Here is a 25,409-nt window from a genome sequence, read left to right on the forward strand (position 1 = left end):
AGGGAAAAAATGGTCCAAAAAGGGAAATTTTGCCCCGTGGAAAGGGAAATTGTGCCCTCAGATTGTGGCAACACTGATCCATTGACTGTATACAATGTTTCACCGCAATCCGATGCTTCGAACGGGCTCATAGGGCAACTTCATTTATGGACACCCTGTACAGTCCAGGAGATATGCAGCGGTCGTCCGCCAAGGAAACGCACCAAGTCGGACGATAAATCCAGGAATAAGCAAGTGAGAATCAGCAGACATAACTTTTCGCCAGGAACGTTATGGAACTAATTAAAACACGCTCATTAAATGAGGCCTGGCGCGTGCAGAATGGCTGAAACGCTTCCCCTTCGAGGGACAGACTGGTTTGGTTGAATCCCGTTCCACTGCTTGGAGGTCATCGTGGCTGGGGCTGTCCGTTTCAGATTCCCTGGAATGATAAGCCAACTCTGTGGCACTGGTCGACGTGGGTTTCGATGTCTGGCAGATGACTGTTGTCACAGAATAATTTCAGCATGCTTATTCCAAAAATTAAATCCTTTTTTACCCATCACATCTACACTAGTGTCCAAAATTAAAGCAACAAACAGAAATCCTTTCCTCATGTGATTTTTTTTTTATATAAATTTGCCAAGTTTAACCTGTTGCTATCGTGATTTTTTGTTGATAAATCCTGGCACATTAAGGTTAGTTAATTTTCTATCTTAAACCAGTTGTCTATGACATCATAAATATTACTATCACCTGATCGTATTATGTGGTCAAATTGACACGCGGGAAAGAATTTCCGTTTGTTGCTTTAATTTTGGACATTAGTATAGTTTCTTTCAGAAAACAGGAATATATTAGCTGCCTTTATTTCACAATATAATGTGTAGTTTCACAATTTCTCCAATAGATGGCTCTGTTTAGATGGTGGTAAAATATTGATTTTCTACAATACAAATCCTCCAGTTTCGAATTATGAATGCACATAGAATAGTGAGCATTTAATTCACCTTCCACCTTCGCGTGACACATTGGCATGAAAATTGTATGGACTTTCAATACGTAAGTTTTATTTTCGAAATCGCTCATAAAGATTTCATTCACAATGTTACAATGTGGTGAGTTAATTGAACTTTGTGACGTGGGGATAAATCATGACCTGGGGAAGAATCATGACATAATGGGAAGAAGTGGATGTCATTTCCGTGATCAGCATTCAAAACACTTCAAGAATCACCTATTGGCCTGAAAACATCCGATTTGTTTTATTCATTATATGATTGATCGAATTATAATTGTTGATTGATTGATTGAATGGTGTTTTAAGTCCACTTTATGCACAGTAAGGCTAATCCGGACTGAACCTACAGTTTATAGTGGGACCCGAACCACTATGTGCCTCCACCGGGAATCGAACCCGAGACCCCTTGATTACATGGCGACGACACTACCTGCGCCATCGGGGAGGCGACTTATAATTGTTGGTTGCACATATGACCATTTTTCACCCTTCAATGTAAACGGGGAAATGTCCCCTTATATAAAATTCTTACTTAAAGGTTAAAGGGGTGTAAGAAGCTCCTTGAGAAAAATTAAAAGTTAAAATTTCAAGGTTATAAATGGAACTGCACAACACATCAAAAAAGTAAGAATATACTAATAACTTCCTCATAGATAGTGGAAGAGATCAGATCTTCTCAAGAACCTAAAAATGTTTGTTAAAATACTGTCATCTCCCAACATGGATGACAAACAGAAAAGTCAGTCTGAGGAGAGTATAATCGGCACATTCAACAAGTATATGCCGAATAGTTAAAACGTCATTACCAACACGACACATTGGAGGGTTCGGCTCTTGCATCAAGTGACCGTGGGTGAGACGGCTGTGTCCAATACGCAGTCGAGTGGGCTTAATAGCGTGAAGCTTGTTTCCAGATTCATAGGAAATGACCACTGGGTGCAGTGAAAAAGAATGGTTATCTCTCCATTACTGAGGGGGGATGCCGTATCTTACATTTATCTGGTTCATGGGGGAAACGCCCCCTTTCACCCCGCGAACGACACCCGTGAGTGAAAATGTTGTATTGCTTCTAATGATAAAGCAGATCCTGTAGTGGTATCTAAAATTCTTCATTTGTTTTCTGAAATTTTTGTATTAAGTCCACATTATGCGCAAAGTTAATCGACCCTGAATTGTTTATTATTGCTTTGTTTTACTTTTGCATAATTTGCGAAGATGAAGATGAGTGATGATGATGAAATTGATGAATGGACACTCACAAACATCCATGCCCAGGCCACGATTCGTAACCCGGGACCCCTGGCGTCGTAGCGTGATGTGCTAAATCGACACTGAACTTACAGTTTAAATGGAATGTGCCTCTACCAGAAATCGAACCTTGGACCCACTTATTTACAAGGCAAGGACGTTACCACTACGCCATTGGGGAGGCCCTGAATTTCTTCGTGTATAACCATTCAAGAATGTAAGGGGTGACATCAGAAGGAGCTCAAAAGCCAACCTCACCTCCAGGTAGTACACCCCTGTCACTGCAATGTTGCAGGCGAACGAGGCTTTGGCGTCTTGACTCACAGCCAGTTGTTGTGCTCTGTCTATGTGCATTTGTCTTTCATCAATTCATCTCATCACCATTCATCCTCATCTTCGCGATGAGCGAAACCAGTAAGAATCGCGTCGTTAAATAAACTAATCAATTTACAACCAATCAGAAGCGAGATCTGCTTTACGAGTCTGATTGTAATGACGACTGTGCGAGGAACATTCATGGCTCCCAGTGATTTTGGCAAAGCAAATTCCCAGGTTTTCCAGACAATTGAAAAATAAATTTCCATGCCATACTGTTAGAATTTACCATCAAATTGAACAGTCTGCCTGTCAATTTACAGTACTCCATGTCAACGTAAATGAAGGGTATTAAACAGCCTTTTCTTCACTGAACATTTTACAGTGTATTTGTGCGGTTATAAAATGCTGATAACCAAGTTCTCAGTTCAAGTGTTGTTAAAGAGAATAAAGTTCGTTGTCCACTTTTAAGAAAATGAACATTGCTGAAGCATAAACATATTTTTGCATATCTCTCCCCCATTCTCCCCCTCCCTCACCCACACAAAAGTAGAGATGGTATCGACGAGACGCTTTCTGTATGAGGAAATCTGTCCCCGTTCCCAATCTCGAGTAGAATATCTCGATCTCCATCTTGTCATATCGATGTTTGTTTAAGTCGATCTGATCCTAAGATAGTCTAAACGGGACTGGACCGTCAGTTTAAGTAGCATCCGGACCACTGTACAATGTGACTTCACACTCAGAGAACTAAATGCATCATATCGATTGATGCACCAGAATGCATCGACTGATGCACTAAAGTGTGTTTTATGGCTTCTTCCAAGAATCAGATTCGCATCTGATGCATTTGGGTGCATTTTTGTATGTCGTGAAGAAAACACCAGAGTGCATAGTTTGATTCAAGTGAGGATTTCTTTCAGTCGAGATGCACTTCAATGCATCAGTTGGTGCGTTTTGATGCACCTTGATGCATTTTGATTCACACCAGAACGCATCTTTTTTGATGATGCACTTAAACGTTTCGTCTGAGCTACATAAACTCTGTAGCTCAGACCAAACCTTTTGAGTGCATCATCCAAAAAGATGCAAGAAGATGCATCAAGGAACATCAACTGATGCATTGAAGTGCATCTCGACTGAAAGGAATCCTCACTTGAATGAAATGATGCAATTTGGTGTTTCTTTCACGACATACAAAAATGCACCCAAATGCATCAGATGCGAATCTGATTCTTTGAGGAAGCCATAAAACACACTTTAGTGCATCAATCGATATGATGCATTTAGTTTTCTGTGTGTACCGGGGTCGCTTCATTACAAGGCGACACCCTTAATATATATATATATATATATATATATATATATATATATTGACAGCTACTTCCTCTCTTTCTGCCCGTGTATTGGCTCAATTAGGAAGAAGAGAAAGCATCAACACAAGAATATATTATTTTTATGCTTCTCCTACCAGAGAGAAGGCTCTCTAGTCTTGATCCGATCAGTCACTGCGACAGAAGCATCCCTTAAGTACTTTTTAATTCAAGCGCTAGCATCATCAACAATTCTGACAGCAGCACTAATTATAATTAACTCAAATATAAATAAATCCTAAAGAAAATAACTTATTCTTTCAATCACTAACAATGGATCCAAATAACAAAAATGATTGAATATTAAACAAAAAGATTTAATTATTATCTTCCCATCACCCATTTTCAATAAAGAAATCATACTATATCCACCAACTATTTATACTAAAGCTTCCCTCTATAAAAAAGATATCCGGACTAGTTATTTCATTGGGTTAGACGTAATATCTTATTCTTTAATTTTACTTAGTATTAATTTTTGCAATTGCAACTAATGTAATAAATAAGTAGATATTATTTGTGATTTATTTTTATGGCTTTCCCGTTAGCTTTAACTTGATTGAGTTCTTGCTTAGACTAATCGAACTCCTTTTGATTTTGCTGAGGAGGAGTCTTCGAATCCTAACTACATCCCAGATGTTTTACACTCATGAGCCATACCATCAATAGGAATTAAGATAGATGCCACTCCAGGACGAATTAATCAAGCAGGGTTACATTTTTATGTTTTATTTCTCAACGAAGGCATTTATTAGTAACTCTATTAAGATTTGAATTTATTGATTACGGCAGCAATAGCGGCGCCAACCCCAGTTTCTGCGCTGATTCATTCTTCTATAGGTGGTTTATCTGGAGAAGTAGTAAAGATTTGAAAAAAAAAAATAAAGAAGTAAAAGGAAGTTGACAGTTTTGTAACCCAGCGAGAGATAGAAACAAGAAAAGAAAGAAGACAAAGAAAAAATAAGCATGCCAAAAATTGGAACTTTTCGGCAACGTGTTTCCTTTTCTTTCTTTCTTTTTGTACATGGGTGAAAAAAAGTCTCTGTGTTTCCTTCTTATTCCTATTTTCTTTTCTTCTCTATTTTTTCTCCCCTTTCTCTCTCTTTCTCTAAGACGAAGAAGGAGGGATACCCCCCCCAAACACACACACAAAAATCGTTAGAAAGAAGAGAGAAACCAACTGTTTCGAAAGGAAAAATAGGTCCCTGAAAAAGAGGTTTTGTCCGGTACATGTTTCGATCTCTTCTCTGTTCTTGAAACACAGTTTAAGCAATATAGTGCCACCGTACAAACATTCAGTGCGCAACAGGTCATTAAGGGGACAAACTTTTCATCATAGCGTTTCTTCCGTTAGACGCTTCGTTCCGACACTATGCACCTTGAAGAACGGCATTTTCCTCAATGTATGCAATCACGCTGCTCAGCAGACTTCCGAGACTGGAGACCTACTACTTCTTCTTTCCCAGCAGCTAACAAATTATCCTCATGATGTTGGGTTACCACCAGTGACGTGCGTCTACGCGTAAACAACGATAGTCTACATTCTACACGTAGACTATTTTATACACGTAGATTACGTAATCTATGTAAACAACATGGCGAAAGGTGATAACTTAGCAAAGGGCGCCGTGGAAGTAAAACAAAATTATACTGCGTATCAGTTGCTGATGTGTGAAGAGAACTTTTCATACTCTTTCACCCAAATTCGAACAATTTCTCACCTAGGAAGAAACCTAATATAAGAAATATTCTAGTGTTTTATGGGAAAAAGACCACTCTTGTCTCACGACTGCCATCTGTTGTTGTTTTTGCAAACTACTTATCTTCTTCCATAGTTGATAATAGAAGGAAAGATAAATTTTGTTGTAAAAAGGATTCTTTTCATTTCGTTAGGAACCAATATAGTTGAAAATGTTACTGTCATTTCATGAAACCCTTGAAAATTAATTTTAATGCACTTTACATTGTCTACGTAGTCTATGTAAACTACAATGAAATGTAATCTACGCGTAGATTAGGTGTAGACAAAGCATGTAGACGTAAACTTATAGTCTACTGCACATCACTGGTTATCACCCGCTCGCACAAAAGTCGAGAGCTCTAGATATTCGTTTGGTAAATTTCTAAGTTTACATTATTTATCGTTTAGGACAATCTCAAACAAGAGACTAGGAGATTAAGTCTATTCTTATATCGAATAGACACTGATCTGTCTTGCTCTACACTGTAAAATGTAAAATGGAGATATGACCGGTCTAAGACCGTCTAATTCAGTATACCCTGTCCCAACTATCTCTGGAGCAAGGCCGTGCATATCGAGTGAGCCGAGCGAAGCAGCAGACGCTGCTGCCAAGGCTGTTAACAGCAGTCGCTTCCCTCCCTCCACGTAATCCCGTCTCCTCTCACATGTTCATTGGTGGAACCGTCTCGCGTCACTACTTGCGCAGAAATTTGTTTTCGTTCGTTTGCTCTAAAGATACCGGAACAGAGTATAGTCATCCATGCACCTTTACAAAATTGAACGTGGCCGTTTTTAAATTATAAGCGTCCATTACATTGTTAACATAAATAATACAATTTTAATGGCTCATTGTGAGAAATATACGTATATACATTTATGAAGCATGCAACTACAATTTGTAATCATTAACTATCTTAAGTATGATGAAATATTAAGTAAATAACAGCTGTCGCCCGTGAACCAGGCACGTATCTAGGAATATGTTTTGGGGGATGGGGTCCGAACCAATGGTCTCAGGAATAATAATTATATTACATCCAATTAATACAAATTACAATACATAAATGAATATTATATTATTATTACACGAAAAGGTAAAGAGATAATTGCTTACCTATAGTTAAGATCGGAATAATTTACATGAAAACAAGTGCCCTAGCAATGAAATTAATGTCAAGATGAATAATTGGATATTTATCGAATAACAAAAATGATGTTACATGTAGTTGGAGAGAAGTAAGTTTCTGATTCCTATTTTATGCGTATTATTTTGAGTAGTAGTGTACATAAATCTTCTTTGTAATGTCATTCAAAGACGTATGATCCCAATAAGTTCAGATGAAATAATACAACAAATGTTAAACGAATATATTTACATTATTTAATTTTCGTACTTAATAAGTCTTTCGGGTGGGGGTGGGGGTGGGGTCCGGACTAGGGATGGCCTGATCCGGATTCTCGCGGATCCGAAATCCGGATCCGGTTGGTTCCGGATCCTAGAAATCCGGATCCTAAAATTTTTCGGATCCGGATCCGGATCCGGTACTTTCGGATCCGGATCCAGAATTTTCGGATCCGGATCCGGTAGTTTTGGATCCGGATCCGGAATTTTCGGATCCAGATCCGTTTTGCCATCCCACATGCGCTTCTTTGGAAAGTAAGATTGTGCTTATAACATATTGTTACCTGCTAATATACATATATATATAATATTCATACACACATATATATATATATATATAGTGTGTGTGTGCGCGCGTGCGCGATTTGTAATTAATTAATATACATACAAGGGAGGTCTAAGTCTCCCCCTCCAATTTCCATGAAACTTGGCAGGTGTATAGAGCCCCCCCCCCCCCTCAAATGTCAAGATGAGGAGAAATTGAAGTGGGGATCTGACTCCGAAACCACGTAAATATGGCATAGGAAGAAACAGGGGGCATAGGGCCTCTATACACCTGTCAAATTTCATGGGAATCGGAGGGGGACACAGGGGTCAGATCCTTACTTCAATTTGTCCTCATCTTGACATTTGAGGGGATTTTGCACCCTAAAACAGTTTTTAGCTGAAACAAAAAAAAACACGTATTTCTTCCTTTAGGCCCCTCTATACACCTGCCACGTTTCATGGAAATCAGAGGGGAACACAGGGGTCAGATCCCCACTTGAATTTGTCCTCATCTTGACATTTGAGGGGAGGTTGCCCCCTAGAACAGATTTTTAGCCGAAACAAAAAAACACGTATTTCTTCATTTGAGCCCGTTTATACACACACCTGTCAAGTTTCATGGAAATCGGACGAGGACACAGGGGTCAGATCCCCACTTCAATTACTCCTCATCTTGACAATTGAGTGGGTTTTGCCCTGTAAAGCCCTTTTTTAGCTGAAACAAAAAAACACGTATTTCTTCCTTTGGGCCCCACTATACACGTGCCAAGTTTCATGGAAATCGGAGGGGGACACATAGGTCAAATGCCCACTTAAATTTGTCCTCATATTGGCATTTGAGGGGGGGGGGGGTTGTCCCCCTAAAACAGTTTTTTAGCCGAAACAAAAAAGCACGTATTTCTTCATTTGGGTCCGTTTATACACACACCTGCCAAGTATCATGAAAATCGGAGGGGGAACATGGGTCAGATCCTCACTTCAATTTGTCCTCATCTTGACATTTGAGGGGATTTTGTCCCCTAAAACAGTTTTTTTAGCTGAAACAAAAAAACACGGAATTCTTCCTTTGGGCCCCACTACACGCCTGCCAAGTTTCATGGAAATCGGTGGGGGACACTTAGATAACATCCCTTCTTAGTATTACACTTTGTAATTATATAACACTGCATATATTATAACGTTTTATTTTAATTTGTAAACCTGTAACTCTAGAACAATTGTATAATTTTTGTACAACATTTCTATCTTGTTATATGTGTTAAAGGTTTCATCCTGGAATGGAATGTCACATTTATGTGTGTTTTTGTTTCCAATACATTCGAATGAATGAATATTCGTTTCAATGGCATTTACAAAATCACCTCTGACATTTTATGTTAAACAAGTAAGATTATTTTTGTGCACGAGTGTGTTAGCCAATGCGTAGCAAAGTATTTTAGGAACAACACTTGAAAAAAATTCTTGTAGGACTAACGAAAAATTTCTTTGTAATCGAAGATCATAATACCTTTTTAAGGTGTGGTAATATTATAATGGGATTGAGATACGAAACTTTCGCACCCGGATCCGGATCCAAAATTCTCGGATCCGGATACAGATCCGGAACTCTCGGATACGGATCTAGATCCGGAACTTTCGGATCCGGATCCAGATCCGAAACTTTCAGACCCGGATCCGGATTCCGCGGATCCGGATCCAGATCCAGAACTCTCGGATGCGGATCCAGATCCGAAACTTTCAGACCCGGATCCGGAATTTTCGGATCCGGATCCAGATCCGTAACTTTTGGATCCGGATCCGTTTGGCCATCCCTAGTCCGGACCCCATAAATACGTCCTTCCTGTCCTTGAAAGCGCATGATCCCAATATATGTCTTCCAATAAGTTCAGAGGAAATTATAAAACAAAGGCTAAGCGAATATAGTTTTCATTATTTAACTGTAGTACTTGATAAATCTTTCCGGGGGGGGGGTCTGGACCCCATGGAGCCCCCCCCCAAATACGTCCTTGCCGTGAACATGTGAGAGGGGACGGGATTGCGTGGAGGGAGGAAAGCGACTGTAAATTAGCAACCAGACTGCTAAATATTAAAAGTGGACTGCTGTAAATATTACAGGAACGTAACAGTGTTATTCCCGTCTCGACAAGTCTCGAAGGATATGGTCTCGGTCTGTTTTTAAGAGGCCGAGACGAGACCGACATTTGTCTCGTTTCACTATCATTCGTACCAGCAGGTGTAAGTATCTTTTCAAAATGTATTTGCGTTTTTTCTGTTCATGATGGATTCCAGACTGCAAAAAACAAAAAGAGCTGTTTTCGCACATTGGACAAAACAGTAATCCTTTAACAGAGCCATGGAAACAGTCTACAAAACACTAAAGAATGCTGCGATTACAAGCTTCTGTAGACACCGTGAAATACATTCAAGACTCTAGTGGTTGTAAAAAACGATGAAACAGTTTCGGTCATTGCAAAAAATAAATTCTTGGCTCTCCGAAGCTTGAAACGGTAATTTACAAGATTCACGTGTCTGCATTCTCGTTACATTGGAACGAAATTTCACGCGGATTAGAAAGTGGTGATTGGGAATTCTAAACGGGAGTTTTCTATCCAATTTTAAACCACAGGCTATTGTTGGAGAACAATATTGAATTCCTTCGTAAGTATCTCAACACAGAGAGAGCTTTCAGATCGAACTGACACTTGTCACTTTGAAACAAACCTTCAGAAACGAATGCAGCATTTCGTACCGAGGTGAGGGCCATTTTCTCAATATGGTCACACTCATCGCACGCAAACCAGACACCTTCGTGTTCTGACAGTGTCTCTCTTGTCGCACAACTTGAGGACACTTGCGTTCTGACGACAGACGAGGAATGCCTATGTTAGGTTAGATTAGATCTGTTAGCATAAATATACTGGAAATGTATTATTTATGCTAAGAGAAACTTAACAAGCCTAACATAACATTTAGCTAACCATGAAAGTATTCCACGGTGACGTCAGAATGCAATGTTGTCCTCGCGTTGTGCGATAAGGTAGCCCAGTTCTGACGAAACTACGGAACGCTTTCCCTGTTAGGTTAGGCTTCTTAGGTTTAGTTCTCTCATCAGTTTTTCAGGGCTTTAACTGAGCTTGTATTATTTACGCTAAGAGAACTAAACAAGCCTAACGAAGCCATTGTCAGAACACAAATGGCGGTGTCTTACCAAAAAGGTGTCTTATTTGCGTGTGATGAGAGACCTATCTCAATATCGTGTATTTGTCGCCTCTGTCTGGTGGTAGCGCATGCGCAGTGAATGCTTTTCTACAGACTTGAGATGCCCATACTGCTTGTCACTTCGGTGTGAAACCCCTATGTCACGTGTCACTTTGGTTTGAAAGCTCCTCAAAACACTGAAAAACTTAAATAAATTTAGTTTCCCATACCACCAATAGATGGTGGTATATACTATTGTTTCTTAATCAAGCGTTCTCTGGTTCGATTCGTCACCATCTCATTTCTAGCAATATTTAGCATTGACAGGGTGTTATTACCCCATATGTACAAATAGAATTATTAGATCTGTTTCGAAAATGAAGAAAGAATAATTTGGAGGTTTCAAATACCACGAGTCCAATAGCTAACTACGCCTTTAACCAATAGGGTATGAGATTTTTTTCGGTCATAGTTGCGTCGACGGCGTTGTATGGTGGAACAGTTAAGAAATAACCGTAACTAACATTTTAAAAATTCGTTTCAAAATTGTTAAAAGACAAAAATGTTGACCAGCGGATCATTTTAAGAGGAATTAGCATTACCCGAATCCTTTACTGCTTTTATTTGAAAATACTGATTTTTCTCAAAATTTCGGGAAGGACTGTACGCCAATGCGTCTAACTATCGTCAACATGATAGTATGTGTAAAAAATAAAAAGTAAAGTGCTCCCCTGGGCATAGCACCACGCCATGAAGGCGTATAGAGGGTAACGCCCCACACTTTCTTGATCCGGTCGTGAGTGAGGGTGATGTGATCAGCATCACGCCCCTGACCGCCTTTACCCCCCAGGGTTTCCCCCAGGTACCCATGTTATTCGACGCTGGGTGGACGCCGGGGCCGCTTCCATCGTTAGAACCGGCCGGGGATCGAACCCGGGACCTCTAGCATGGTAGTCAGACGCGTTATCGACTGAGCCACCGCGGCCACTATGTATGTGTCCAGATCAATATCAATAAATCCTTATTACTATTTTAAGATGTTGGCTTTAGCTTTAAAAAAAGCAGAAGCCGATATTATATAAATAAATTTAATACAAGAAATTTACAAGATGGAAAAATGTACACCTTTTATAAGGTTATTTGACATTATTACATCAAATCCTACAATTTGACTCATTCTACGAAATTCTGATTCCATCGTCCAAGAATAAATGGTTTTGGAAAATGCAATTGCAGTAAATGAAAAATAACAAGTTAGTAAAATCAAGGGTGCTTGGAAAATATATTTATGTGACAGAATTATAATAATTACGTTCGTTTGTACCCCGTGGACGTGCGCACAAGATAAATCGGTGCAATTTACTCCTGACATTGAACAGCAATTCGGATTTCACTTTACGTTGTAAGTCCAGTTCAAATTAGCCTATCTGAACATAATCCAGTTTCACTGATAAACGTTTTGAGAGTATTTCTACAATTACCGTATACATGTTGCTTGTTATGCTAGGTTCAAATCTTTAATCTAATAACAAGTTTTATATTTACATTCATTGCGGGTACGTTCGAAGAACTGAAATATCGTCTAAATTGCGTAAAGAAGCGAAATTTAACATATCGTATTGTGGAGAACGTACCATTCGGAATTCACTGTTAAAATAGAAAAAAATACTTTTTGGCATCGCCTAAAAGATTGCATATATACTTCTGATCAAACATGATGTTCCTATGAGGTTATTCAGTCTCTTGCTTACAATCTCCTTTCATTTTATAAAAAAAATGTAACATTCTTATCTTCTCATGGTATGCACATGGTTTCATTAAAGAAAGGGACATACATTCATTTTAGCTAACAGTGCTACATTTTGTTTCAACATACGAAATAAACACGTTTCATGTTTAAAAAAACTTCAATGAGCAGACCATTAATATCTAATATACGAGAAATAAACTGAAATAAATTACGATTGCCATCTAGCGGACAATTCTGTCAACACTGTAACATGTTTACTGGGGAAATAACCGTTAATTTCTGCTGCCATTTAACCATCGTTAAACTGATCATGGCCGTTTTTAAAGTATCGGCTATTATGATCCAACTGCTAAAAATATATTTACAGTGCACACAACTGGACTTTATAGTCATTTTCTACGTTTAGTCAAGATAGACCATTCAAATTTAAATTCGAAAGTCTTTTGTTTTTCTTAGGTATGGGGCAAGGAGCAGAAAGTGCTCCCTCCCAAATTCACGTAGAGGAACATATATTATAAATATTTCCATAAATGAAATATTGTTTATGCCAACCTTGTGTCCCCAAATTTATTTTAAGTTGATGCCTTTGGGTAGGGTCTGTGTTTATTTCAAGCGCTTACCGACGCCATGTTAACTTCTCATTCGGGCCACAGCACAGAGAGGTGACGTCATGAATGCGCATGCTCTCACGAAAAGAAGGGTTTCGTCCCATTTTTTTGGACAGGGCTACTGCTATTTGTGCAAATACTATTTCTATTTTTGTGATATTCAGTTACAATATGTGCACAACTTCGAAATAGAATTTCGGTTTTTAATTATCAAAATATTGTTTTTCAGACTTTACAAACATTAACAAAAATCTCAGATGTGAGCAAGGCTAACACATTTCCGCCATATTGCTTGCAACTAGCGCCGTGTTTAGCGTTCTAACGGAGCCTCGATTTCACATTAAAGTTACCATCGCCTTAATGATCGTTGGAAGAATGCTTGGATGTGTTAATGTAGCGTTAAATCGACTCACAGCGCCTTTAAAATTTAACAAAGCTCTGACGAACTGGGTAGTGAAAGCGATGGGGTTATTATGTTAGGGTTGGCACCACTGCGCAGAGGAAACTTGTTTTTTTTTTTAGTCGCATACTAGGACCGTTTTAAATTCGCACCGTTCTGGGAATGGATGGAGAGACATTGCTTTCAATGCCTCCCTTTCGCGAATTAAAAAGTATCGACAGTGTTGCAACTTGATTTTCATCTCCAATATTTGAAACGGGGAATCAATTTCTGAAAAGGGAGAAACAGAACTGCCAGATTCACCACATATGAGAATGATACATCACAATTATGCATATGTAATGTAAAGGAAACATTGTAACATAACAGAAACACGAGTAAGACTGTGCGTTGTATCTAGCGCAATGTATGGTCAAGCCAAATCACACTTTCAGGTGTAACAACACCATCGAAACCTTACCTTCGAATACTCAGCAAGGCATAAATGAGATTATTTCCTCCCTCATTACACCAATTCATCATTCATCATCGGTATACTTTGAGTTTCAGTTTAAGATTTAAGTCTACTTTATGCACATATAGGCCAATCAGGACTGGACCTATAGTTTAAAGTGGGATCCGAATGTCCCTCCACGGGATATCGAACCCGCGATCCCTTGATAACAAGGCGACGATGTTATCACTACATCATTGGGGAGGCCCATCCCCAGGATAGCATTAACATAAGAGGTACACAAGCTACGTAAAGTTACAATTGGCTATTTACAACTGCTGTGGTTTTGACTGTATAAAATGACCAGTGGCGCAACAGCACTTGAGGGGCCCGAGCTTACCTACCGACTCACTCCCATCTGTTCCTACTCACTAATTCATCCTAGGTAAGAAAGAGACCATCAAACCAATTTCGGGGTGACGTGTGGTCAGCACGACGAACCCCCAGCCGTGACCGGGTTACGCTACTCATTCGTAGCTCCTCAATCTCCTCACGATGGTGGGTGGCCACCGGTTCAATACACAGGCTGTAATCTCAGGAGAAAAGTTCTTGCGCAGGAGAGTCGAACCGGAGCCCAAAGGATAACGCTTTAAACCACACGGCCACGGTGCGGGACGGCTAATTTTCATAGAAGCAATGTTAACGGCATGTAAGGATTCTGCATTTCCCCTATTTCCTTTTGTGAGTTTACATTTGGGTTCAATAGCCTTCTCTAATATAATCTTTATTTTATCATACTTTGAGACTTGGACCCGTGTGGGTGATCGAACCCACGAATCAGGGATATTAAATGACCAAATTTGCTAAAAAGATCAAAAGTTGGCAGTATTGTGAAAAATGGACATAACCTTAAAAGCAAATTATTTCCGAAATAACCAGCCATGTATCCAGAACTATATTTCAGGAGAGGTGGACCTAGTATAGGGCCTCCCGGATGGCGTAGTGGTAACGTAGTCGCCTTGTAATCAAGGGGTCCCATGTTCGATACCCGGTGGAAGCACATAGTGCTTTGGACCCCATTTTAAATTGTAGGTCCATTCCCGATTAGCCTTACTGTGCATAAAGTGGACACTTCAACACAAACTTAACCAACCAACCGAACCAAATATCTCACAAATAGTAGTAGTAGTAATACTTAAAGTTTATCATTAATTGGTTAATAAAATTAACATGCCCCTTATTAATAATAATGTTAAAAAGACCAATTAATACTAATTATTATTGTTCTTACTACATGAACAGGTAATAAGATGGCAAAGAATACATATAACAGCCTGTGTTTATTATCTATTACATTTATGTTTAGTTAAGATCACTAAACTTAGTTTAAAAGCAGTTGTCCTACCAAATAAATTAGTCATTCTTAAAAATGGATTATTTATTGAATACCAAAAAAGGTTGTTACTTTCAGTGCATGAAAAGCAAAGCTCCTGATCATTATATTTATGCGCATTATTATTAGTAGTATAGTAATACGCATAATTTTCGCAAGAACCGTCAAGGCAAAGCTTTACGATCACCATCTAATCCTTGCTTAAATAAATATTCAAAATAAAAAACAACAACCAAGCATTTGCTTCTTTAATTAGGAGCGGGGAGTGAGGAGTTCCTGGACCACACTATAAATATATCCTTGGAAATAAGAAAACCTGCAGAGTAGAGCAGAAAGTAGGAAGATTATCTCATAGGTAACATCCAGAATTTTTATCTCGTGTGATGTAATGCTACTGTTTAATGATGTTACAGTTGTATGCATAGAAATTTTGTAATGTAAGTGGACAAGAATTCTTTCTTTAAAACTGTCAATGCTATATTTTATTGACTCGTACCATAAAGCGATTTTTGAATCCACTAAACTCCCAACTTCGCAACTCTTACATGGATATTGAGAAACGATGGTACTTAAATTATGAGAGCCATCTATCGGACGATTCTATCAATGAGACAAGACGTGTCAAAGCGCACAGACGACAAGAAAGATAATGTTATATAAACTGTCCATGCTTTTAATTTACTTCTTGTGTGTTTTAAGATTTGCTGGGATAATGCTTGCCTTCACCTTTGCTAATTTTTGTCATTATTGAATCTTGTATTCAGTGGCGATTGGGTTCCAAAACTGGGGAGGCAGGACAACTGCCCACAACGCCCCCCTTACTATTTGCTACTAACAATTTTTGCCGTTAGAAGTAGAGCATTCATCGTTACGTTCGTCGCTTCACGCAACGAGAGATCCTAGAACTGAAAGAAACGAAATATACTCGACAACCTCTGCACCTGCGTCAATACAATTGCATTCATAGGCGCAACTTGGCAGGGGCAAGGGGAGCGCTAGCCCTACTCCGAATTGTTCACGTTTATTAACATTTATAAAGGAGACTGACTTTCTTAACCTCCTAAGGCCTGAGGAGTAAAATAATAATGAAAAATTATTATGATTTACAAAATGTAACATTCATTTAACAAAATAGTCCCGGATGCTATATTATGGGATGGGAAACTCCCCCCTCCAACCAAGTTAAACCCCAAGTCACGCCAATGTGTAAGAGGAAGTTGAATGAAAGCTAGAGATAGGTAATTTGCCTTGTAGCATAAACATTGTTGCCTTTGAACTATTGAAGAAACGTGCTTAGCTGTATAATACACCAATATCGTATAGTGTGATGCACAAGTATTAGAAGGCAAATTGTACGGCGATAAGTGGATTTTAATAGCAAATTTTCAATGGCAACTTCTGCCACCGCCGTAGACTTCGGCAACACACATAACGCCTTGCAAGGAAACTAGTATTTAAGGATATAGTTGTCCCATTTTTATTGACGGCAACTGTACATCTAAGAACGGCATTTTTATGTACACTGGTACTGGTGCAGAAGTTGTCAGTAGCCTGTTTAGCATTTTGTTTCAATTCATGAAAATCTCGTTGCGTAAAACGAAGAGAAGGACAACTTGCTAGGTAATACTTATGCATCCTACTCTACACACCTCAATTAGTACTCCGGCAGTTTGTTTCTTTATACAACATATTTGCAGAAGATACTATTCAACTTACAAGTGTATCAATATACGCTGCATAAAACAGGCCTTATTCATGGGCGTCCGCAGGACTTTTTCCAGGGAGGGGCAAGCAAGGTATTTTTTTCCATGGGGGGCAAACAAGGCACACTTTCCCCCCATAATAGTGTTGTCCCTTCAAAAAACATTGCTTCAATTTGAATTTATCATGTTCATGCAATAATTAACATACTCTTGTGGCTGAAATGAAGTTATATGTGTGAAATACAGTATACAATTTTTAGTTGACTTTCATTTTCCAGGGGGGCAGTGGCCCCTCTTGCCCCCCCTTCTGGACGTTCACGTCAGAACTTCATTGACCCTGTACATATACTTTTCTGGATTAATGGAGAAGACATGTCACGCTTGTTGCTACATCAATGACGCTTGTCCCTGGTAATATTTATGCATAAACAACTTACAATAAGCAAAAATAAGTTGACTTACCTTTAACGTCCTTTTTCTTCTGCAACTTCTCTCAGAGAAACTACGTTAAGCATTCATAGTCCCTTATCACACACACTTCAAGCTTCAAGTTCCGCTACAGTGCAAGGCATTGTAGCCAGATAGTGAACCGAAAAACAACACAGAAACAGCACTTTTTTCTTCAATCAAATTAATCAGATAAAACTGGGTCACTAATACATATACTTTTTAAACTTCCGCGTGTTGACGGACGCACTATTTTGATCCAACACTTTGAAGCACCACTCACTGTTTACCTCCAAAAATTGGTTAGTTGCTTAATTTCTCACAAGGGGGAGTCGTTGTGACGTTTCCCGCAGCGGCGCTGTACAGAACGTGCCAATACCTGGGCAGGTAGCCAACTGAAGCACGAAGCAACGGTGTCTGCCTAATAGAAATGCCACAATCCACGTGGACTGTTGCTTGCGTAGGGAACTTTCAAAGCGGGGAGAGTTGCTCTGGCGCCGTGTCGGCTCACCTCACCGCCAGTTCCCGTATCCATTCACTTTGCCGTTCGGGAAGACTCGTTTCTCCACAGTTACCGCTCTTCGGCAATCTTCGGGCGAATCAGGTGTTCGCAGTGTTGACAACTGCGAGGGAATGCTGCGCGATAGAGTTAAATTGTGTGGGTGGTGGGAAAATAGGGAATGATTTTGGCGTATTTTATTTTGAGTTCACACTGATTTCATCGGTAACTGTTAGGCCTACTGGACTTACAGTGTGAAAGAGAAATGTACGAAGGTTAACCACAACGACAAAAAGCGCGAAACATAATAAGCTACTGTGAGACAGAATAAGAGCGATATGCAATAACTGTGAAGCACAATATACGTAAAAGCAATAATCGCGTCATGGGCGGAAGACAGCGGCCTCCGTGCCAGAGTGGTTAGCACAGCGCGCTATGACGCCAAGGGGTGCCGGGTTCGAACCCTGGCCTTCACATGGGTGTTCTTTGATTGATTGATTGATTGATTTATTTGGTGTTTTAAGTCCACTTTATGCACAATAAGGCTAATCGGGACTGGACCTACAGTTTAAAGTGGGATCCGAATCACCACCGGGTATCGAACCCAGGATCCCTTGATTACAAGGGGTGTTTGTTCTTTGTTTGATTTGGTTTGATTTGGTGTTTAAGTCCACTTTATGCGCAGTAAGGCTAATCGAGACTGGACCTACAGTTTAAAGTGGAATCCGAACCACTTGTGCCTCCACCGGGTATCGAACCCGGGACCCCTTGATTACAAGGCAATGACGCTACCACTGCGCCATGGGGGAGGCCATTTGTTCTTTGTGAATGTCCCTTCATCAATTTCATCATAGCATCATTCATCTTCATCTTCGTGATTATCCAAAAATGGCAGAAATGCGAAGTAAAATAAATTAAATCAATCATTGTTTGCAAGGCAATAAGTACTACAAGCAATAACTACTAGAAATGTAATAATGTAAAAAGGAAATATATGAACATAATTTAAATAATAACAGAGAAAACGTGACCGTGAAATGGAATAAGTGGAAAAGAACACGAGAAAGAATGAGTGTGACAAGTATGGCTATTTTCATGACTTAACATATTTTCTTGGCAAGGGTGATGTGTTCCCCAAACATATAGACATTCATATTATAAAACAACTAATTAAGTTAAGGCGCTTTTGAAGGGCATATTTTGGCGTATTTGGCCATTTTTGCGTGATGTAGCATATTTTGATTGATTTTCGGTCATATTCAGCATATTTTTGCATTTTCAAGAAATATACTGTCATTTTCGAAGTGAATTCGTTTTTACTCCCATGCTTACTAGTAGTATAAATTTGTGCATCTGACCGCAACTTTGATTTCTTGACCAAACGACCACAAAAAGTTGAAAAACTCACTTTCTCTTCCTGTTTCGCGCCTTATTTAGTGCGCTGACGATATTTCACGGGCGCAAAAAGGCAGTGATGAGTGAAAGATGAGCTCTCATCCCCTCATCCTTCTCATCTTTCTCATTTTTTTTTATTCTCTCATCTTCCTCTCATCCTCCTCTCATCCTCCCATCTTTCTCTTATCCTCTCATTTTTTTATTTTCTTATTTTTTGAAAGATGAGTGCATCTTATCGTAATTTTCCAAGTCTGGGACCAAATGTTTATATATCATGACCTACGTAAACCTCTTTTCTCATTCTCTCATTCTCTCATTCTCTTATTTTTTGAAGGATGAGTGCACTTTATCGTAATTTTCCAAGTTTGGGACCAAATGTTTATATATCGTGATCTTCGTAAACCTCTCTTCTCATCCTCTTATTCTCTCATTCTCTCATTCTCTTATTCTCTCATTCTCTCTACCTTTAGAATATTGTCGTCAACATTAGAGATGAAGTTGGAGTGCTGGAATCAACGGGGCCAAATGTTTATATATCGTGATCTTCGTAAACCTCTCTCTTGGGGGAACGATGTGGCATATACACACGCGCGCGCTCTCATCTTCTCATTCTCTTATTCTCTCATCTTCTCATCTTCTCATCTTCTTATTTTTTGAAAGATGAGTGCATCTTATCGTAATTTTCCAAGTCCGGGACCCAAATGTTTATATATATCGTGACCTTCGTAAACCTCTCTCTCGGGGGAAGAATGTGGCATATACACACGCACGCGCGTGCGCGTATGCCCGTATTGTAACACAAACAAACAAACAAAATAATAATTGTTGTTTTTTAGGATACCTGGCCCCTATAACCTCGCCAGGGTGCGTGGTGCCCAACCAAAAAAGTAAAAGGTTTTCTAACGGCTGCGGTTATAGATTACCGCACCTCTATAGAGTTTCACGTGTTTTTTTTTTCCCCCAAACTTCCATGAAACCCTACAGAGGACCTCCGTAATGCATGCAACGTGTACTAACGACTCTAGTGTTATTTGATGTTGTGATATTTTTTGGATATAGAGTTTTATTGTGAGATATAGATAAAAATAATTATGTTTATTATTAATATTTTCTTGATGAAGATGGAGAATGTATGTGTGTGTTACAAATAAAGTTGCATGCTTTTTTTCTAGTGTGTGTGTGTATGTGTTTTTGATGTTTCGACAGCATCTGAAACGATAAAAAAGAAATTTTATTGTTAATTTTCACGTGTAAAAACAACAACAAATTTTTTTGTGCAAATTTTCTGATTGTCTCTCGTGCTATAGTGCAAAAAGATATTGTAAGTGATAACTAATGAAATTGACATTTGTAACTGATCTGAACTAGTGAAATTCGTATTGTGCCATTGTAACTGATTGTGCTAGTCCAAAAAATTTCTTATTGTGCAAGAAAATAGATGATAAAAACTTGTTAAAACTGCTCTGTGACCCTCTCGTTCTTCACGTCGTAGGCGAAGGACTTCTCTGCAATCAGGATGACACTGCATAGGGTATCCTCGGGCAAGGCATCGTGGAACTCGCAGACGACCTTGATGTTGGTTCGATCGCTGACCACAACCTTCTTTCTCTTAGATGTGTTGATGACGGTCATGGGTCTCCGTGCTTTGAACTCGCTGGGCGTGTAGTACATGTCCACGCTTCCCTCGGTCACGCGTTTGTAAGCCGAAAACGCTTCGTAAAGTTTGAGGTAATCGTTTTTGGTCACGTCGAGGTTGTAATTCTCGCGCGGGAACACTTCGTTGCGTCCATTTTTGAGATAAACGTTCTTGATTTTGCAGTCGTCGAACTTGCTGGAATCTTTTTCCTGATTCTTGTCCCTCCCGGTTTGAAAAAGCACTACGACGAAATCTGGCATGTCGAACTGTATGTTGTTGAACTGCGTTGTCACGTCGAATTCCATGTGACTTCCCGATGCCATCTTCTGCACGCACTGGTAACCGTGAAAGTGAATCAACACCTGGGGACTTTTCAAGATCTCCGCTTTGTACTTGAGGGCGTAGTTCGTTTCGTATTCCACCACCGGCATTCTCAATTCCATGCTCCGGATGACGCATTTCGCTGCTTCGGGTAAAGTGTTGGCTATCGGCGTGGTGCCGTCCGGACCCAAAGTAGCGTATCGCATCAGTGCGTCGTTGTCGTTGGCCGCTCTTCGAAACGTGACGCGCAGTCCTCCCTTCCACATGATCTCCTTGTAGTCTGAGAAGAAACCAGGCAGCAGACGCATGGGAAAAAGCACCGTGTGACTTTTCGTCGATATTTTGGTCCCGGCTTCGAATCCCCCGGCCTGGTAGTACGCTGCGTCCGTTTTGGATAATTTCAACGTTCCCACTGCCGTCGACGTGATGCCTGGATAATCTATTCTGTCGATGACGTTGTTGTGTTTCCTCACCTCCACCTGCGAGAACAGGTAAGGCACGAAGTTGTCCACGAGTATCAAGTTTGCTGCTGCGGGAAACGCGTCTCCGGTTTCTTTCTTCACCACGTCGAATTGAAGGTAGAGGTCCGCTCTGTGAGGATGAATGAACCCGTCGCCTACGTCCACGTCGTATTCGATCTCCCTGTTCGCTTCGTTGAGATTGGCGAACGTGCGACGGTTGGGAGGGAAAGATTGCAATTCGTAACTTTCGATTTGCTCCATTTTACATGTATGGTTATTTATTATACGTTGATCTCCACGATGGCCGTCGTAGTGGCACCTGCGAAGTCCACCACGTCTCCTTTCTCGTTCGTTACCACCAACTCTATGTCGTCTATGCGGTTGCGACATACTGGAAAATAGATCGGCGAAGAGGGCGTGTAGATGATCGGTTCCATGAACTCGGAACTTGGTTTGAAAGTGGCTATGATTCCTGTCTGCTTGTGACTTCCTAACAATCCGTCCGAGGATTTCGTGATCATGCCTTCGGCCACGTTGCAGTGTACGTTCAGAGTCTCTATGGCCAAGAATTTAGGAATATTGACTGCCGTGTGCTTGATGCCAGCTTCGAGTTTGGTGTCGTTCTCGAAACCTAAAAGTTCTCCCATGGTGCCCAGGTCCACAGTCTCCGTCGCGGATAGGATTTCCACTCTGTGCGTGACCGAATTTTGAGAAAGATACGTGCCTTTGGGTAACTGAGCTTGCAAAGTAGAAAGATTGTATTGGCCTGGTGTGACGACGATGTGTTCGCTTCCTACGCTAATTTTGTTGTTGTGCTGCGTAACATTGGGTATGAGGTACATGCTGTAGAATGCATGCAGAGCTATGGATTTAGGATAGACGATGTCGTCGTGCAGCGTGAGTTTCAAGATTGAAGATTCGCTCGTGAGATGGAACACGCCCATCCTAGTGATGCTGTTTTAGCTTCCACAGTGCTTTCTGGAAATCCTCGATCGTAGGGTTATTTATTTTAGAGAGAAAGGCGAGCACGGAGAGGCAGAGATGACCGCAGTTCACGTCTCCGAAATCTTGAATGCGTTCGTCGTTGTAGTATATAGAGGTTTTGTTCGTCTTCAGATAATGAATTAAATTTGTAGGTGGAACACCTCCGAAAGAATCGAAAACGAATGCTTTATCATCATTTTTGTGGTAACATATCCAATGCGTGCCTGGATTTTCTTGACCGTCCAAGTTGACTACTCCGCATTCTCTTCTTTTCACGCTTGAAGGTAACGAGTCGGACATAAAAACTCCTCTGAAGTGTTTGATTTGTAACGGCCCGATCAGAGATTCAATGTCTCGGTTGGTGAGTGCTTCTGTTTCTTTTTTTTAAACTTTTTCATCACGCCCTTCCCCTTCTTCTCCATGGCCAGGTTGTGACGTTTCTGTTCTTCCAATTCCGCCTTGTTCTTCTTCGAGTCGATGACGGTTTTCGCGATGGCGGCACTTCCGCCAGCCAAACTTCCAACGGCCCCCAATGCTGCCAGGATGGCCGGGATGCTGAATATGAAACCTCCGATCTTTTGTTGTTTCCGCGAACGCTTCAATCTTTTCAATTGAGGTGTGCTGAGCACCAATTTCATTCCGTGTCCTTTCGACAGGCAAGAACGTTTCTTCTCGCGTTGTTTCTTGGTGAGTAACCCATCGAGGGCACCTAGATTTTTAAGATTGGAGTATGGTATCTGGTACACGACACCCTTGGGCTTCATGTTGATGCTCTATGTGTTATTTTCACGGTATGTTATTTATATATATATTCTGAGATTTTTTTTTGTGTAGTTTTTTTACGGCATGTTATTTATATATTTTCAAGGCCTCGCAGTCGTTACACAAATTCTATTACGTGCTTCGTTTTCTTGCCAAGAAGTTCCTTTGTCCCCTTGTACACAATTCGAGTTTTGTTCTCGATTAAAATAGATAGGTTCTCGTCGGATAACATGTTAGCGTATCGATCTGGTAAAAATAGACTGTATTGTGCGTTGAGCAACAGGCGTACCTTGGGACCATACTGGGTAGAAACGATTGAACCGGAAGTTATCGTGTAAGGTTTGTCGACTTCCAATTCCTGAATTTTTACATACTCGACTGACAAATTTAGCATTTGTTTTAATGCTTGGAGATCACTTATTTTTTCAGTCGTCATATCAAAAAAATTTCAAAGTGTTAGAGAGAAATTTAATTGTTTTTTCACGATGTATGTTATTTATATATCAAGTTTTTTTGACATGTATATATATTATTATTTTTTTAACAGAGGAAGAAAGTCCGTGCTTCGGAAAACGCGATGATGTGCGTAATAATATCTTCCGTCTCCTGCATAGACTTGTACCAATCATCAGTATATCGTCTTCTTCCCTGCCTTGCCTCGTGCAATTCATCGAACCTATCGTTTAATTTCTCCCCTGCGGCCAAAAGCAGAATGTTGAGATCACCGCACCTCAGGCCACTGATCTCCCGAAGATGGTCCTTGAGAACCATTTCACAAGGGATGCGAAATTCCGGCGTCGTTTTTGCTATGATTACAAGTTTATTAACATCTCCGTTAACTATCTTTTTGAATATTTTAGATAGTAGCTCGGGTGGCAAATCAGTTATACGAGACATGTTGATTTTTTACTGTATGTTATTTATATACCCCACCCCAATTTTTGTTTCGTGTTCATGGCAATGGTGGTACCCAGTGCGGCGACCCGTTCACCCAGCGATGCGTCTCTGCTCACGAATCTTTCGAAAGCTGCGTGCTCTAACTTTCTGTCTGCTTCGTGACGTGCATCCAGATCCGTCTGCGTGGTGTTGTAAGCAATGTCGTGATCTTTGCATGCCGCGTCCAACGGATTCACACCCTTGTCTCCTCTCTCCAATCTTTTCTCGAGTTTGGTACCCGGTCCGCAGTACTGGTAGCCAGGTACATGCATCTCGAAAGGTAACTTGTTGATGATGTCGTTCACAAGCCCCTTTCCTTCGGCCACGTTCCAAAATTTCGGAGGCAGCGTGTTGATGATTTTGATCAGGTAACCTATGCCCTTGTCGTCGTTCACGATGAAGTTGGAAAGTTTCGTGCTGATCATGTCCACGATGCCAACCTTCTCGTTGTAGAAATTACGGTTGCCTGCATTCTCTTCGCCGGCTATCACCAACAATCGGTCTACGAGTTTCCTCACATCATCCACCCAAACGAATTCTTTGGGTAACGTGTTGTAGCGTTTGACGCCGCTGCCTGTTTTGACCTGGTTCCAAATCGGTTTGATGAGATTCCTGTACTTCTCGCCGCTGCTCGATTTCACCCTATTCTGCGAGGCGTCGTTGTTCTGGTACAAGGCATCCGTCATGATCAGAATTTCCTTGTAACTTTGGTAATCTTCGTCGGTGTAATCTTTCGGCTGCTTTTTGGCGACGAGTTCCCACAGTCCCACCGTACCCGGATACCTGTTCCAACTATCCTTGTCGCCTAAATTAACTTTAATGTCGTTGCCTTCGAAGGTCACCTTCGATTTCCCAATCTTCCACACCACACCGCCGCCTTCGCTGGTTTCCATGCTGGGATACAATCCGAACACTTCATCCTTGTCGAATTTCCCCGTGCTCAGGTAGTCTCGTGCCAAAGGTCCCAACTCGATTTTATCCGAAGACGAGGACGTGCTACCTATAGCTCGACGTCGTGCCGGTGCATCCTTCAGTTCGAACGGCGTCGAAGGAATGCTTGAAATAGGCGTGGGTACAGCGTAACTTTTAGCTGCGAGCGGTACGAGTTCATTAATCAAATTTTTATTTTGTTCCGTG

General features: G+C 40.5%; 1 protein-coding gene across 1 annotated transcript in view; it reads right to left on the reverse strand.

Moving 5' to 3' along the window:
* The window catches only part of LOC146004699 (uncharacterized), a 157,365-nt gene extending 139,604 nt beyond the window's left edge, over positions 1-17,761 (reverse strand). Inside the window, exon 1 of the mRNA XM_083143648.1 lies at positions 17,294-17,761. The gene's annotated coding sequence lies outside the window, so the exon portion shown is untranslated. The remainder of the gene's footprint in view (positions 1-17,293) is intronic.
* Between the last annotated feature and the right edge of the window lie 7,648 nt (positions 17,762-25,409).

The sequence above is a fragment of the Lepisma saccharinum genome, chromosome 22, assembly GCF_977018435.1.
Source record: "Lepisma saccharinum chromosome 22, izLepSacc3.1, whole genome shotgun sequence".
NCBI lineage: Eukaryota > Metazoa > Arthropoda > Insecta > Zygentoma > Lepismatidae > Lepisma > Lepisma saccharinum.